The sequence below is a fragment of the Ostrea edulis genome, chromosome 5, assembly GCF_947568905.1.
Source record: "Ostrea edulis chromosome 5, xbOstEdul1.1, whole genome shotgun sequence".
In the NCBI taxonomy this organism is placed as follows: domain Eukaryota; kingdom Metazoa; phylum Mollusca; class Bivalvia; order Ostreida; family Ostreidae; genus Ostrea; species Ostrea edulis.
Window position 1 is genome coordinate 73328212 of NC_079168.1, and position 6311 is coordinate 73334522.

Genomic DNA, 6311 nt, shown 5'->3' on the forward strand with positions numbered 1-6311 from the left:
CCCCCCCCCCCCCCCTTTTTACCTTCTAGGCCTAGATATATGTGTCCGATTCTCAATTTGTCACATGCGAAATTTAATTTCCAAAATAAGTATGTAAAAAGTTTGCCGTCTTTCAAGTTGTTATTTGTACATTTCCAATGTGTTTTCATCATTACAAGTTACTATCCAACAACAAGTAGTTATAATAGAAATAGAGGGGAAAACACACACACACACACACACACACACACACACACACACACACACACACACACACACACATATATATATATATATATATATATATATAGAAATTCTCTCCAGTAAGATGTATATGCATAGCTCTGATCCTTAGACGAATTTGACTTCAGTCTTTGGCACTCTTTTGTGTGTGTTTTTTTGGGGGGGGGGGGGGGGGGGGGGTTCCAGTATTTCGGCTTGAGCATCACTGAGGAGACATTATTTGTCGAAATACGCATTTGGTGCATCAATATTGGTACCGTATAAGTTTTACATATGTACAAGAGGACACCAACAATCGGTAAAGTTGGCTACTAGTAACTGGCTACTTAAAAAGAGAAAAGTTGGCTACTAGTAACTGGCTACTTAAAAGGTTAATGAGTTTGAAAAAGTTTATTCGTATTTTGCATTGCAACGTTATGTAATTGGGAATAATTGAGCATGAAATTTCATACGACTCCTCGTCCTCTTTAGAAATAAATCTGATAGATAATAATTTTCAATCTCATTAACCTTTATCTGGTAGCGAGCTATCAGTAATTATAACTTTTATATTTTGTAGTAGCTGGCTGCGAGTAACCAACTTTTCTTACTTTTAGTAGCTACTACTAGTAACTGGCTACTAGTAGCTAACTTTCCCTGGTTCAAGTAGCTGGCTACTAGTAGCCAACTTTTCTCTTTTTAAGTAGCCAGTTACTAGTAACTGGTTACTAGTAGCAAACTTTACCGATCTCAAACAATGATCTACACAAACAAATGGACACTGGGGGAGACAGTTGATGACTTGAAACAGTATGTGAAAAACTCTGTGCTTTTTTTTTTTTAAACTGTCCTGCACCGGAAGCGAATAACCGTATATTTATTAACGGTAAACTAACAACTCAACTTTATCCCAAACAGAATGATTTCAGGTTCTTTACCGTCAAATTCCCATATTTATGTAGCAATATTCCATTATCACCTGCATATCGTGTATATATATATATATGTATTTCAACTGATTCACTACGCAAAATCTTGTTCTGTGTATGATAAGTTTTTAAATCGAAGCAGGTTACTGACAAACAAGTTGATGTTACAGGGGAGTTACTCAGGAGTTTCAACAGTCTCGTTTAACGCAAATTATATAGTCGTTATAACGATCTAGTTTGCCAATACAACTTATCATAGGGTCAAATGCTGTCTGACGTGTTTCTTACCGATTGTTAGTCCGTTCTTGGCACACTGATTTTGACTACGATTAACTCCGTTTACCTGATCAAGGTATAGGGGCGGGGTGTGACCAATAGACAGATGCTTACTCCTCCTAGGCACCTGATCCCACCTCTAGTGTGTCCAGGGGTCCGTGTTTGCCCAACTATCTATTTTGTATTGCTTATATAGGAGTTATGAGATTGATCACTGTTCGTTATCTTCGCCTTTCATGTTCTTATCTCCATCTGTAAAGAAAAATTCAGTTTGGATCTACGGGAAGGTGACATTTTCCGATCACACATTATGAGAAAGACCGAGGCGAACAACAGAACACAAGTTATATACCGTTTTAAAAACTGGAAAATCAATCAAAAAAAAAAAAACAGTTGAAAGAAAGATCTCGCGAAATAAACTGCATTCTTTTTTGGAGAAATTTCAGAAGTATCGTAGGCGTTCCAATTAGAAATTAAACAACGCAGATGGAGGTGGCTAAGGCACGCCATGAGAATGAACAAAGCATGCCCAGCAAATGTCGCTCTCAGATGGACTCCTGAAAGGAAAAGAAAGAGGGGAAGACCAAAAGAAACCTGGCGAAGAATGATAGATGGAGAGTTGAAAGAGATGGGACTAACCTGGAAAGAAGCGGAAAAGAAGGCAAGGGACAGACAAGTGTGGCGGGAGCTGATTTCAGCCTTATGTGCAGACATGCATGAAGAGGACTAAGTAAGTAAGTAGGCGTTCCATTGATGAGTCATTGTCAAAATCCGTCAAAGTCTGTGTCCCAAGCACAAAAATCAATTTTGAAAAGCAAAATTTCCTAAACTTTCATATGAAATTAGTAATGTAAAGCCTGCAAGTAAAAAAATACAAGGGCTGTTCGATATGTAATGTGTATTGTACCACAGCGCGATAACGCTTTGCACGATTTCGTGGATGGTGATACTCTTGAATAGCTCTATTCAATACCTTTTCAACGGTATAAACACGAGCCTTCAGCCTTCAGCTCCACATAGTTTTAAACTTATATATAGTAATTTCATTTGAGCCAGTCGTTGACCACTGTTGTAAAAATGGTTAGGAAACGCGTTGAGAATATTGAAGAAATTAGAGCCTATATAAAAGTTCGCACAAAACTCAGTCATTCGGTAATGCAGATTTTTACTGAATTAGGGGAAATTTATGGGTCTGATAATCTTATGAGACAGTTCGTAGGTGGAGAAAGAAATTTCTGACTGGCACAAAGTCCGTCAAAGATTGATTGATTGATTGTATCTTGCTTAACGTCTCGCTCGAGAATTTTTCACTCATATGGAGACGTCACCAAGACCGGTGAAGGGCTTCAAATTTAAGTCTATGCTCGGCGCTTACAGCCATTGAGCAGTGAGGATTCTATAGCGTGCCACACCTACTGTGACACGGGTCATCCGTTTTTAAGGTCATCTCCGAGGACCCGTGACATATTCACACCTTATGCCGAGCGTTTGGCGATGGAACTGTAACCCTGTTTTAACGACATAGGTCTGTCGCGGCCGGGATTTGAACCCCGGCCTTCCGCATGCGGGGCGAACGCTCTAACCTCTCGGCCACCGCTGTGACTGTAACAGGCAAGGCAAATGTCTCAAAAGTCAGGGAAATAATTGAAAGTGATGGCAGATACACGATTGATGATATTGCCATAGCTGTTGGCATATCGCTATCGCAGGTGCATTTCATTTTGAATCGTATTTTGAAAGTACAAAAGATTTCTGCCAGATGTTTATTGCATATACATTGTATTGACAGATGACCAAAACGGGTACGAGTACAAACCTCTATGCAATTGCTCAAAATGTTTCCCAAATTCAATCAAAGACAATTTGCAAACATTGTTACTGGTGAGGAAAATGGGTTCACTATTTCGAACCAGTAAGAAAAATGGAAACAAAATATGGCTAACTAAACACGATAGAAGGCCTGTAGTTACCAAAAGAACCATAATCACAAAGAAGGTTCTTTATTGCATATTCTTCTCATGTGATGGTATAGCCATACAAATTCCGGAGCCGAAGGGCAAAAGGTCGGTATTGCCGAGATGTTATACTTAAAAAGCTCAAGAAATATTATCATAAACGACGCCCTGTGTCAGGATTTAGGCATGTTCGACTACTTTATGATAATGCTCCATCACATACATCTGAGCTTGTGAAGCAATTTTTGAAGTTGGAGAAGGTAAACGTCTTGCCACACCCACCATACTCTCCAGATCTAGCACCAGGCGAGTTTTTTCTTTTTCCAAAACTTAAAAGTTCTTATCTGGTCGTCGTTACAAGTCGCGACAAGCCCTTGGCTCAGTCATCAGTCAGTGCCTCAGAGGTCTACCTAAATCAGCGTACCGTGACGCATTTCAGAAATGGATCCAGAGATTGAAATTATGTATTTCAAACCGCGGAGAATAATTTGAAGGGGTGGAGTGTTCATTTTACTGTTTTGAGATACCGTACAATACACATTATATATCGAACAGCCTTCTTATGTCGCAGCCAATAACATAGGCTGACAACTACCTTAAAACTTGTAAGTACATTGATATTTTGATGTCCCCAGTCATGAAATGGACTAATTCAAGTGTTAAAGTGCATTTTATGCTGCAGATTTCATTTTTTTTAATATCTCATCATTTACTATATATATATATATATATATATATGTGTGTGTGTGTGAATTCCTAAAATCATGCAAATGTTAATAATTTTACACGTGTTATTCTGAAATTATCTGTAAAGTGTTGTCCTACAGATTTGTATCTTTCCTGCTACAGAAACAGAAATGTAAGGAATATAAATATGATGCATGATCCAAATGATATTTCAAAACTTTCCCTGGCCTAAGTGTTGTCTTCAGTTTACCATGCTACAAAATGTGGTTCCAAATGTAAATAAAGGAGAAAAAGTCCAAAGTAGAGAGTACATTGTACTTGTAGGATTGGAAAATGTACGCGTCTTTCCTGTTACATTGAAAATAATGCAAAATATGTGCGCAAAAAACATTTAATTTGCACTGCAAAGTAGCTTGTTAAGTTTTTATTTAGGGAAATTAGATTAGTTTCACATGAGAATTCTCTCTCCTGTTACTTTCTCTCCTGTTTCATCACCTTTTGTAACAGGTGGGACAAGATTTTGTAACAGGAAGGATAAAACTGTTCTTCTATCTGAAAGGAGTAAGTATTATTTTCAATTATTGAATGCAGACTTATTAGAATCTCCATCAAAACGTCAATTGTGATTTGGAACTTTTACCATTTCCTGACTTAAAATCATTCAAGAATAAAGCATTGCTGAACATGTAACAGGAAGGACAGGAGTTTGCACATTAAAACAATTCTGTAGCTTGGAGTAAATATTGGTTTGAATGATTAAATGCCTGCCTATTGAAATCCTCACTAAAAGACATGTATAATTTCGAGGTCTTTTTTAAAAATTTGGACAGAACATAATTCCAAATAGGAAGAACAGATTCTGGCGACAGGACAGACATACTTTCTATTTTAGTTTAAGAACACAATACTATTTGAACTAATCAAATGTATGCTCATTTGATATTTACTGGTTAATTGAATGTTGTTTAACGTCCCTCTCGAGAATATTTCACTCATATGGAGACGTCACCATCGCCAGTGAAGGACTGCAAATTTAGGCCTATGCTCGTCGCTTATGGCCTTTGAGCAGGGAGGGATCTTTATCGTGCCACACCTGGTGTGACATGGGACCTCGGTTTTTGCGGGCTCATCCGAAGGACCGCTCCATTTAGTCGCCTCTTACGACAAGTAAATAAGGGGTACTGAGGACTTATTCTAACCCGGATTTAAGTCACAAAAAACATACAATCCTGACTTTTTTCATTGAAAATATAATTATTGGTTAAATTTGTAATAGGATGGACAGGGTTGTGTAAAAGGGACAGAGAACATAAAATTGGAACTTTAACAATCAAGGTATACATTGTTTGAATAGAATAAAATTATTAATTTCTGGTTTTCCTTCAAAATGCAACTAGTATGATATTATCTCCCACATGCATAGTTCTGATCCTTAGACTAATTTGGCTCCAGTCTTCGGCACACCGTTTTTCCTTTTAGCTCTTACATGTACAAGTTTACTATTTCGGATTTCCAAAATTTCGGCTTGAGCATCACTGAAGAGACATGGTTTGTCGAAATGCGCGTTTGGTGCGTCGGAGTTGGTGCAGTTTAAGTTTTACATTAAACCACTTGAATATTTGGCAACACGTTGACCTGCATTACCAAAATGTGGCAGCATGAACAGGACAATTGTCGCAGAGCATATGTTGTATCAAAACATTTGCAGTTTGTTGCAAAAGAAAGAATTGAGACAATCATGGAAACAAAAGTTCTCGCATCACTAAATTGATACACAGTCATTCTTAATTCCACTATTTTAAAATTATCCTAAATCTTGCAATCCTAATTTAAGATCAGATGTGTATCACTTTATCTTGGCAAGAAATTTAATTACAGCACTACAGAAAGTGACATGTTATAGCTATGATTACGAAGTTTGATCAGTTCGAAAAAAAAATACATTCTTACTTTAAAATAAACAGTGAGGCATGAAGTGGCATTGTAGGAAATTGAAGAAATAGAAGTTTATAACCATAGTTTATCCGTCATCAATATAGAAAGGACCTAGATAATACTTGATTACTTTGTATTGTTTTTATTTCTTCAGTTTTGCTAAACCACCAATCAACATTCCTAATCTCATGAGATTGAAATTAAATGTTACAGTATACAATGTAAATGTATTGAATTTGAACAACTGAGAGTGCCATCATATTTGTCATGTTTATAGAAACAGGGGAATTATCCCTGTTGTTGTGAAATGGTCATAATTTGCTAAATC